Source organism: Physeter macrocephalus, chromosome 16 (assembly GCF_002837175.3).
Source record: "Physeter macrocephalus isolate SW-GA chromosome 16, ASM283717v5, whole genome shotgun sequence".
NCBI classification, from domain to species: Eukaryota; Metazoa; Chordata; class Mammalia; order Artiodactyla; family Physeteridae; genus Physeter; species Physeter macrocephalus.
Window position 1 is genome coordinate 101,510,271 of NC_041229.1, and position 12,246 is coordinate 101,522,516.

General features: G+C 39.4%; 1 protein-coding gene across 2 annotated transcripts in view; it reads left to right on the forward strand.

Moving 5' to 3' along the window:
* LOC102988099 (organic anion transporter 7) overlaps positions 1–12,246 on the forward strand; it is a 39,807-nt gene that overhangs the window by 3,164 nt on the left and 24,397 nt on the right. The window lies entirely within an intron of this gene.

Sequence of the window (12,246 nt, forward strand, 5' to 3'; positions counted from 1 at the left end):
AAAAGAGTCATGTACCAAAATGTTCATTGCAGCTCTATTTACAATAGCCAGGACATGGAAGTAACCTAAGTGTCCATCAACAGATGAATGGATAAAGAAGATGTGGCACATATATACAATGGAATATTACTCAGCCATAAAAAGAAATGAAACTGAGTTATTTGGTTTTTTTTGTATTTGTTTTTGTTTTTCGGTATGCGGGCCTCTCACTGCCGTGGCCCCTCCCATTGCGGAGCGCAGGCTCCAGACGCACAGGTTCAGCGGCCATGGCTCACGGGCCCAGCCGCTCCACAGCATGTGGGATCTTCCCGGACCGGGGCACGAACCCGTGTCCCCTGCATCAGCAGGCGGATTCTCAACCACTGCGCCACCAGGGAAGCCCTGAGTTATTTGTAATGAGGTGAATAGACCTGGAGTCTGTCATACAGAGTGAAGTAAGTCAGAAGGAGAAAATGCTTTGTGACCAACTAGAGGGGTGGGATAGGGAGGCTGGGAGGGACGGAGATGCAAGAGGGAAGAGATATGGGAACATATGTATATGTATAACTGACTCACTTTGTTGTAAAGCCGAAACTAACACACCATTGTAAAGCAATTATACTCCAATAAAGATGTTTTTTTTTAAAAAGAAAAGAAAAGAAACACTTATGGCAAATTACACTGCCCTGGGGCTTCCTTGCTCCCCAGGGATCTAGAAACACAAACAAATGGAGAATTACAGTCCATGTGGTGAGGGCTATTTTATCAGCTGTGAGCACTGTTTATGGGATACAGAAACAACATCTCCATCAGACATGGGAGCATTTTAGGATGAGGTTTAGAACAGAGGTGCCACAACATGTGGTTTATAAAGACAAGAAAGAGGTACCTATGGGAACAGAGAGGAAGATGTTTCACATCATGAGATTCAACCTGTTCAATGATACAATATGGAAAACAGTGCTGCATGCCTTAGCCAGGGGGCCGTGTTCAGTCCCTCTTAGCTGAATGCTTGTGGATTTTCAGAGCATGGTGATCATGTCCCTGTTTCTCAAGTGTGATGGGTAGACATTCCTAAGAAACCTGTGTTATACATAGCAAAGTGTCTTGGTGGTGTATTCCAATGACCTTGATTTTTATTTTTGCTGAAACATTACTTTAAAGGTAAATTTTTCAACCATGTAGGTAATTAATCTAATGACAACTTCTGTCACCATTTGTGATATTAGAAATTGGAATACCCTGTGCCTGACCATACCACTTCTGAATTAGACAGCCAACCTTTGCCACCACCCAAGCCTGTCTCCTCTAAAGGGTATGGGGAATTAAGGTACCCCTTACCACTACTAGCATAATGCCACCTGTTATCTCAGGTGAAAACTGAATTCTGAATTTATGACCTTATAAAAGGTACCTTATAAAAGTTTTCAGAGTCAGAATGTTCATTTCTAACAGTTCTATAACACAGAACTACTCATCTTGCAGAAATAAAAATAAAACAATATATCTATGCTGATTGATTTTTGAAAAAGGTTCCAAGACCATTCAATGGGTAAAGTATGGCCCATTTAACAAATGGTGCTGTCACTATTGGATATCCACATGCAAAAGAATGTGAATAAACCTAAAACCATAATAAATATTAACACAAAATGGATTAGCAACTTAAATATAAGATCTAAAACTATAAAACTCAGGAAAAAACAGGTGTAAAGCTACATAACTTTGGGTTTGGCAATGTACTCTTAGATATAACACCAAAAGCCTGAGTAACAAAAGAAAATATATATAGGTAGGACTTCATCAAAATTAAAAACTTTTGCACATCAAAGGACATTATAAAGAAAGTGAAAAGGTAACCTATCTGATGGGAGAAAATATTTGTAAATCATATATAAAGACTAAAGATAGGCAAATAGACCAATGGAATAGGGTTTAATATCTAGACTATACAAAGAACTCCTACAACTCAACAACAAAAAGACAAAAAACTCAATTTTTAAATGGGCAAAGGACTTGAATATACATTTCTTTTATGAAGTTATACAAATAGTGCATAAGTACATAAAAAGATGCTCAACATGATGTCATTTTAAAAATGCAAGTTAAAAACCACAATAAAATGCCACTTCACACCTACTAGGATGGCTATATTTCAAAAAAAAAGAGGAAAATAATATGTATTCACAAAGATATAGAGAAATTAGAATCTTGTACATTACTGATGGGGAGGTAAAATGGTGCCACCACTGTGACAAATACTTTGGGAGTTCTTCAAAAAGCTAAATTTAGGGAAATCATATGACCCAGCATTCCATTGCTAGGTATAAAACAGAAAGAATTGAAAACAGGAACTCAAACAGATAGCTTATACAACAATGTCATTGCAACATTATTCACAATAGCCAGAAAATGAAAACAACCCAAGTATCCATCAACAGATGAATGGATAAAATGTGATATGTACATACAATGGAAATTATTCAGCCATAAAGGAAATAAAGTTCTGAATCATACTAAAACCATGAAAACATGTAAAGTAAAATAAGAAAAAACAAGACAAATATTTATGATTCCACTTATATAAAATATGTAGAATAGGAAAATTCATAGAGAATAATGTAGAATATAGATACCAGAAGATGGGGAGAAAGAGGAATGGAGAGTTATTGCTTAATGGGTACAAAGTTTCTGTTGAGGATTTTGAAAAATTTTGGCAGTAGCTAGTGATGATGGTCGCACAACACTGTAAATGCAATTAATACCAGTGAGTGATCTATACAGTCAAAAGTGGTTAAAATAGCAAATCATATTTTATATATTATACTGCAATTAAAAAGAAACTTAATCAAGAGCATGAGAAGACAAACCACAGACTTGGAAAAGATACTTGCAAAAGACACCTGAAAAAGAATTGTTATCCAAAATATACAAAGAATGCTTAACAAAAGGAAAATGAACATTCCAATTTAAAAATGGTCAGAAAACTTGAAAGACACCCCACCAAAGAAATTATACAGATGGTAAATAAGCATATGAAAAGAAGCTCCACAACATATATTATTAGGGAAATGCAAACTAAAACAATGATATACTACTGCACACCTATTAGAATGGCAAAAAAAAAAAAAACAACACTGACAACACCAAATGTTGACAAAGATGAGGAGCAACAGGAACTCTCTCTCATTCATTGCTGATGGGAATGCAAAATGTTACAGCCACTTTTGAAGATATTTTGTCAGTTTCTTACAAAATTAAGCACACTCTTGGCAAATAATCTAACAATCAAGTTCCTTGGTACTTTCTCAAAGGAGTTGAAAAGTTATGTCCACACAAAAACCTACCTGTGGATGTTCATAGCAGCTTTATTCATAATTGCCAAAACTTGGAAGCAACCAACATGTCCTTTAGTAGATGAACGCATAAATAAATTGTGTTACATCAAACCACAGAATCTTATTCAATGTTAAAAGTAAATGAGCTATCAAGCCGTGAAAAGACATGGAGGAACCTTAGATATGTATCACAATAAAAGCTAATCTGAAAAGGCTACATATTGTGTGATTCCAACTATATAACATTCTGGAAAAGTCAAAACTATGGAAACAGTAAAAGGATAAGTAGTTGGTAGGGGGGAAATAAATGAATAAGCAGTGTACAGAGGTATTTTAGGGCAGTGAAACTACTCTTTATGACACTGTAATGGTGGGCACATGTCATCATACATTTGTCAAAACCCATAAAATGTACAACACCAAGAGTGTATCCTAATGTAAACTATGAACATTGGGGGATAATGACGTATAATTGTAGGTTCATTAATCATATCAAATGGATCTTTGATATTTAAAATCCTTGTTGGTTAGTTCCAAAATTTGTCTCATCTCAGGAGAAGATTTGAAAGATTTCCTTTCTCTTGGGAATGAGTTCCATTTTCTTGGTTCTTCACATATCAAGATATTTTGAATTATATCTTGAATATTATAAATATTAAGTTGTGAAGATTCTATTTTCCATTATTATTCATCAGTAATACTGATTCCTTCATTTTAGCAAGTAATTTTCATGCCTGAAATTAAACTAAAAACTGTTTCTTACGCAGCAGCTCTGACCTCAGTTTAGATCTTTGTCCTTAGTTGAACTTACTCTGCAGGTGTATGTTTCAGGGGCCATCTGGGGGATGTATGGTAGACACAATTTTGGAATCCCCTCTTTACCACCTTCCCTTGCTGGAACCCCCACTTTTTTCATTGTTCCCAGTTTCCCACCATCTGTGCCCTGATTCTCCAGATTGCAGGATGGCAGGTTTTTTTCATGCACCTCATTCACTTTACTGTGAGGACTGCACCTTATTCCAGGCTAAGAGCCATGGAAACAGGATCTTCTTTATATTTCTCTCCATCTGCTCTTATCTGAGAGAGTATACACTCCCCGTTACAGTCTATCTGCTTTTGTTCACTCTCACCTATGTTCCGGTAGTTTCTTTTTGTGTATGTACCTGCATTATATTTCTTTTCTGAGGGAATGGAGGGCAAATAGTAGGGTTTAAGGCCTTTATTCCTGGAACCAGAAATGTATACATCAGAGGGTTTTAAGAGGAGTATTATAATAAAATATTTTAAACCTCATTCTTGAATCTCCTTTGATAATTAACTGAGAGAGCCAGAATCATGTTAGGGAAAAGTCTGTCAAAATAGGCCTTAGGAAAGTCTGTCTTAAAAGTCTGTCAAAATAGGCCTTAGGAAAGATGGTGGGAATTTGAATTAAGAAGATGTCCACAGAAATGGTAACAAATAGCTGGATTTGGGTCATAATTTGAGGACAATGCAGTAGAACTTCCTGATGCTTTCAGATTTTTAAGGAGGTTATGGTGTGGCAGAGGGTCGAGGAAGATATCTATGTGTCCAGGCTGAGGAAATGGACGAATGTTGATACCATTTAGTGAGATGAAGGAGCATAGGGAATGAGGCACATATAGAGGAGAAAGTCAAGACTGCTGTTTTGGGGGAGGTGGCCAAGATGACTGGAGTAGGAAGACCCTGAGCTCACTTCCTCCCTTGGGCACACCAAAATTACAACTATTTACATAGCAACTATTGATAAGAAAGACCAGAATCTAGCAGGAAAAAAATCTTTTACAACTAAAGATATAAAGAAGGAAACCGACCACAGCAAGACAGGTAGGAAGGGCAGAGATTCAGTATAGTCAATACCCATACCCCCAGGTGGGTGACCCACAAACAGGGAGGATAATTACAATTGCTGAGGTTCTCCCCAAGAAGCAAGGGGCCCAAACTTTACATTGATCTCCCCAGCCTTGGGGTCCTGCATCAGGAACATGAGCCCCCAGAAGGTTTGGCTCTGAAGGCAAGCAGAGCTTAATTTCAGGGGAGCCAGAGGGCTGTGGGAAATAGAGACTCCACTATTAAAGGGCTCACACAAAATCTCACATGCTCTGTGATGCAGTGCAGAAAGAGAAATTTGAAAGGAGCCTGAGTCAGACCCACTTGCTGATCTTGGGGAGCCTCCCAGAGACGCAGGTAGTAACTGGAACTCACCCTGGGGACATAGACACTGGCATCAGCCATTTGGGGAGCTCATTCTACAATGTGGACACTGCTGCTGGCTAGTGCCATTTTGGAATCCTCCCTCTCCCAGGACCTGGCCCTGCTCACCAGCTTGTCAACACCAGTACTGAGATGCCTCAGGCCAAGCAACTAGCCATGTAGGGACACAGCCCCATCCACCAGCAAGAGAGCAGCCTTAAGATCCCCTGAGGCCACAGCCACTCCAGCACACATCCCTTTCCACCAGAGGACCCAGGACCCAGCCACACACACCAGTGTGCCATCACTAGCCACAGGATGCCCAGGGCCCTGCAACCAGAGAATCTGGAACCCACCAGATGGCCAGCTTCACCCATCAGATGGCCAGCACTAGCCCTGGGCCAGCCACACACATGGCAGTGGACAGGCATCAAAACCAGGACCCACTGGGCCCTAGCCCTGCCCACCGGCAGGCAAACTCCAGCCCCAGGACCATGGCAGCTCCACTGCTCACCATGTCAGGACCCAGCCCATTCACCAGCAGGCTAGCATCAGCTCCAAGACACCTTGGACCCCTCAGCCAGCTGCCCCAGGATCCAGCCCCCCTCACCAACAGGCCAGAAACAGCTTTAGAATAACCCAGACCTCACAGCCAGGTATGTCAGGAACTGACCCAAACAACCAGCAGGTCAACACTAGACCTGGAACACTGGTCACAAAAGCAGTCACCCCAGAACACACCCACCAGAGGGCCAGCAATAGCCCTGGGACAATGCAGGACTCTGCATCAGCCTCCTTATAACTGAGCCCAGCCAACCAGCAGCCAGCAGCCTCTGCACAAGGCAGAGCCTGGCAACCAACTGGACTGGGGACCAGCAGCTCCTATGAGACTGCCCACAGTAGGCATCCACAACAACAGAAGGACCCATGCAGCCCACACAGGGGGCACCTCTAGAGCATATAGCTCTGGTGGCCAAAGGGAATTGCACCGCTGGCATGCATAGGACAACTCCTACAAAAGGCCACTTCTTCAGGTCAGGAAACATAACCAACCTATCAAATACATAGAAATAAAAACAGCAAATTATAAATAGAGCTAGCACATATATATGGAATCTAAAAAAAAAAAAAAACGTTCTGAAGAACCTAGGGACAGGACAGGAATAAAGACGCAGACAAAGAGAATGGACTTGAGGACACAGGGAGGGAGAAGGGTAAGCTGGGATGAAGTGAGAGAGTGGCATGGACATATATACACTACCAAATGTAAAATAGATAGCTAGTGGGAAGCAGCTGCATAACACAGGGAGATCAGCTTGGTGCTTTGTGTCTAACTAGAGGGGTGGGATAGGGAGGTTGGGAGGGAGACGCAAGAGGGAGGACATATAGGGATATATATATACGTATAGCTGATTCACTTTGTTATACAGCAGAAACTAACACACAATTGTAAAGCAATTATACTGCAATAAAGATGTTTTAAAAAAACCCAGCAAATTAGGCAAAATGAGGAAATAGAGGAAAGACATTCCAAATGAAGGAACAAGATAGACCCCAGAAGAACTAAGTGAAGTGGAGATAGCCAATCTACCCAATAAAGAATTCAAAGTAATGATCATAATGGTGATCAAAGAAATCAAGAGAAGACTGGATGAACAGCATGAAAAGTTAGAAGCTTTTAACAAAGAATTAGAAAATATAAAGAAGAACCAAACAGAGAAGAAGAATTCAATAACTGAAATGAAAAATACATTAGAAGACATCAGTAGAGTAAATGATAAAGAGGAAAAGATCAGCAAACTGGAAGACAGGGTAGTGGAAATCACTAAAGCTGAACAAAAGAAAAAGCAAAAGAAAAAACAATAAAAAGAAATAAGTACAGTTTAAGAGACCTCTGGGACAACATCGAGTGGGCTAACATTCACATTATAAGGATCTCAAAAGGAGAAGAGAGAGAGAAAGGGTCAGAGAACATATGTGAAGACATAATAGCTGAAAACTTTCCTAACCTGGGAAAGAAAACAGACAGCCTGGTCCAAGAAGTACAAAGAGTACAAAACAGAATTAACCCAAGAGGACCACACCAAGATTCGTTGTAATTAAAATGGCAAAAATTAAAGATAAAGAGAGAATATTAAAAGCAGCAAAGGAAAGGAAGAAGTTATGTACAAGAGAACTCCCGAAAGTCTACCAGCTATCTTTTCAGCAGAAACCCAGCAAGCCAGAAGGGAGTGGCACAGAATATTTAAGCTGATGAAAGGAAAAAACTTTTGACCAAAAAAACTCTACCCAGCTAGGGGTTCATTCAGATTTAATGGAGAAACCAAAAGTTTCACAGACAAGCAAAAGCTAAAAGAGTTCAGCACCACCAAACCAGATTTATGAGAAATGTTAAAGGGAAGTCTTCAAGTGAAAAAGAAAGGACCACAATTAGAAAAAAGAAAATTGTAATAAAAAGGGAAGATGGTGGAGTAGAAGGACATGGGCTCACTCCCCCTTGAAAGCACCATAATCACAACTAACTGCTGAACAATCATCAACAGGAAGACACTGAAACTCACCAAAAAAATACCCTACATCCAAGACAAAGGAGAAGCCACAATGAGATGGTAGGAGGGGTGCAATCAATAAAATCAAATCCCATAACCTTGGGGCGGGTGACTCACAAACTAGAGAACAATTATACCACAGAAGTCCACCCACTGGACTGAAGGTTCTGAGCCTCACATAAGGTTTCCCAACCTGAGGGTCCAGCAATGGGAGGAGGAATTCCCAGAGAATCAGACTTTGAAGGCTAGCAGGATTTGATTGCAGGACTTTGACAGGACTGGGGGAAACAGAGACTCTGCTCTTGGAGGGCACACACAAAGTAGTGTGTGCATGAGGATCCAGGGGGAAAGAGCAGTGACCCCATAGGAGACTGAACTACCTGCTAGTGCTGGAGGGTCTCCTGCAGAGGCCAAGGGTTGCTGTGGCTCACCATGGGAACAAGGACACTGGTGGCAGAAGTTCTGGGAAGTACTCCTTGGCATGAGCCTTCCCAGACTCTGCCATTAGCCACACCAAAGAGCCTGTAACCTCCAGTACTGGGTTGCCTCAGGCCAAACAACCAACAGGGAGGGAACTCAGGCCCACCCATCAGCAGACAAGCAGATTAAAGTTTCACTGAGCTCTGCCCACCAGAGCAACACCCAGCTCTACCCACCAACAGTTCCTCCCATGAGGAAGTTTCCACAAGCATCTTAGATAGCCTCATCCACCAGAGGACAGACAGCAGAAGCAAGAAAAACTACAATCCTGCAGCCTGTGGAATGAAAACCACAATCACAGAAAGATAGACAAAATGAAAAGGTAGAGGGCTATGTATCAGATGAAGGAACAAGTTAAAACCCCAGAAAAACAACTAAATGAAGTGGAGATAGGCGACCTTCCAGAAAAAGAATTCAGAATAATGATAGTGAAGATGATTTAGGACCTCGGGAAAGAATGGACGCAAGGATCAAGAAGATGCAAGAAATGTTTAACAAAGACCTAGAAGAATTAAAAAACAACTACCCACCAACAGTTCCTCCCATGAGGAAGTTTCCACAAGCATCTTAGATAGCCTCATCCACCAGAGGACAGACAGCAGAAGCAAGAAAAACTACAATCCTGCAGCCTGTGGAATGAAAACCACAATCACAGAAAGATAGACAAAATGAAAAGGTAGAGGGCTATGTATCAGATGAAGGAACAATAGCAGAATAACTGAGGCAGAAGAACGGATAAGTGACCTGGAAGACAGAATGGTGGAAATCACTGCCATGAAACAAAATAAAGAAAAAAGAATGAAAAGAAATAAGATAGCCTAAGAGACCTCTGGGAAAACACTAAATGCACCAACATTCGCTTCATAGGGTCCCAGAAGGAGAAGAGAGAGAGGAAGGACACGAGAAATTATTTGAAGAGATTATAGTCGAAAAATTCCCTAACATGGGAAAGGAAATAGCCACCCAAGTCCAGGAAGCACAGAGAGTCCCAGGCAGGATAAACCCAAGGAGAAACATGCCAAGACACATGGTAATCAAATTGACAAAAATTAAAGACAAAGAAAAATTATTAAAATCAACAAGGGAAAAATGACAAACATACAAGGGAACTCCCATAAGGTTAACAGCTGATTTCTCAGCAGAAACTCTACAAGTCAGAAGGGAGTGGCACGATATACTTAAAGTGATGAAAGGGAAGAAACTACAATCAAGATTATTCTAGCCAGCAAGGATCTCATTCAGATTTGATGGAGAAATCAAAAGCTTTACAGACAAGCAAAAGCTAAGAGAATTTGGCAACACCCAACCAGCTCTAAAACAAATACTAAAGGAACTTCTCTAAGTGGGAAACACAAGAGAAGAAAAGGATATATGCTGTCTACAAGAGAACCACTTCAGACCTACGGACACATACAGACTGAAAGTGAGGGGATGGAAAAAGATATTCCATGCAAATGGAAATTAAAGAAAGCTGGAGAAGCAATACTGATATCAAATAAAATAGACTTTAAAATAAAGAATGTTACAAGAGACAAGGAAGGACACTACATAATGATTAAGGTATCAATCTAAGAAGATATAACAATTATAAATATATAGGCACCCAACATAGGGGCACCTCAATACATAAGGCAAATGCTAACAGCTATAAAAGAGGAAAACTTACACCAATGGACAGATCATCCATATAGAAAATTAATAAGGAAACAGAAGCTTTAAATGACACAGTAGACCAGATAGATTTCATTGATATTTATAGGACATTCCATCTGAAAACAGCAGATTACACTTTCTTCTCAACTGCACGCAGAACGTTCTCCAGGATAGGTCACATCCTGCGTCACAAATCAATCCTTGGTAAATTTAAGAAAACTGAAATCATATCAAGCATCTTTTCCGAACACAATGCTATGAGATAAGAAATAAATTACGAGGAAAAAAAACTTTAAAAACACAAACACATGGAGGCTAAACAATACGTTACTAAATAACCAAGAGATCACTGAAGAAATCAGAGGAAATCAAAAAATACCTAGAGAAAAATGACAATGAAAACACGATGATCCAAAACCTATGGGAAGCAGCAAAAGCAGTTCTAAGAGGGAAGTTTATAGCAATACAATCCTACCTCAAGAAACAAGAAAAATCTCAAATAAACAATCTAACCTTACACCTAAAGGACCTAGAGAAAGAAGAACAAACAAAATCCAAAGTTAGTAGAAGGAAAGAAATCATAAAGATCAGAGCAGAAATAAATAAAATAGAAGCAAAGAAAACAATAGCAAAAATCTTCTTCTTTGAGAAGATAAACAAAATTGATAAACCTTTAGCCGGACTCATCAAGAAAAAGAGAGAACTCAAATCAATAAAATTAGAAATGAAAAAGGGGAAGTTACAATGGACAACAGAAATACAAAGCATTGTAAGAGACTATTACAAGCAACTCTATGCCAATAAAATGGACAACCTGGAAGAAATGGACAAATTCTTAGAAAGGTATGACCTTCCAAGACTGCACCAGGAAGAAATAGAAAATACAAACAGACCAATCACAAGTACTGAAATCAAAACTTGTGATTAAAAATCTTCCAACAAACAAAAGTCCATGACCAGATGGCTTCACAGGTGAATTCTCTCAAGCATTTAGAGAAGCGCTAAAACCATCCTCTTCAAACTCTATCAAAAAATTGCAGAGGAAGGAACACTCCCAAACTCATTCTATGGGACCAACACCACCCTGATACCAAAACCAGGCAAAGATACTATAAAAAAAGAAAATTACAGACCAACATCAGTAACGAATATAGATGCAAAAATCCTCAACAAAATGCTAGCAAACAGAATCCAACAACACATGAAAAGGATCATACACCATGATCAAGTGAGATTTATCCCAGGGATACAAGGACTGTTCAATATACACAAATCAATCAATGTGATACACCATATTAACAAATTGATGAATAAAAACCATATGCTCATCTCAATAGATACAGAAAAAGCTTTTGACAACATTCAACACTGGTTTATGATAAAAAGAACTCTCCAGAAAGTGGGCATAGCGGGAACCTACCTCAACATAATAAAGGTCATATATGACACACACAGCAAACATCATTCTCGATGGTGAAAAACTGAAAGTATTTCCTCTAAGATTAGGAACAAGACAAAGATGTCCACTCTCACTACTATTATTCAACATAGTTTTGGAAGTCCTAGCCACAGCAATCCAAGAAAAAGAAACAAAAGGAATACAAATGGGAAAAGAAGAAGTAAAACTGTCAGTGTTAGCAGATGACATGATACTATACATAGAGAATCTTAAAGATGTCACCAGAAAACTACTAGAGCTAATCAATGAATTTGGTAAAGTTACAGAATATAAAATTAATGCACAGAAATCTCTTGCATTCCTATACACTATCAACGAATGATCAGAAAGAGAAATTAAGGAAATAATTCCATTCACGGTTTCATCAAAAAGAATAAAATACTTAGGAATAAACCTGCCTAAGGAGATGAAAGACTTGTATGCAGAAAACTATAAGACACTGATGACAGAAATTAAAGATGACACAAGCAGATGGAGAGATATACCATGTTCTTGGATTAGAAGAATCAATATTGTGAAAATGACTATACTACCCAAAGCAATCTACAAATTCAATGCAATCCCTATCAAATTACCA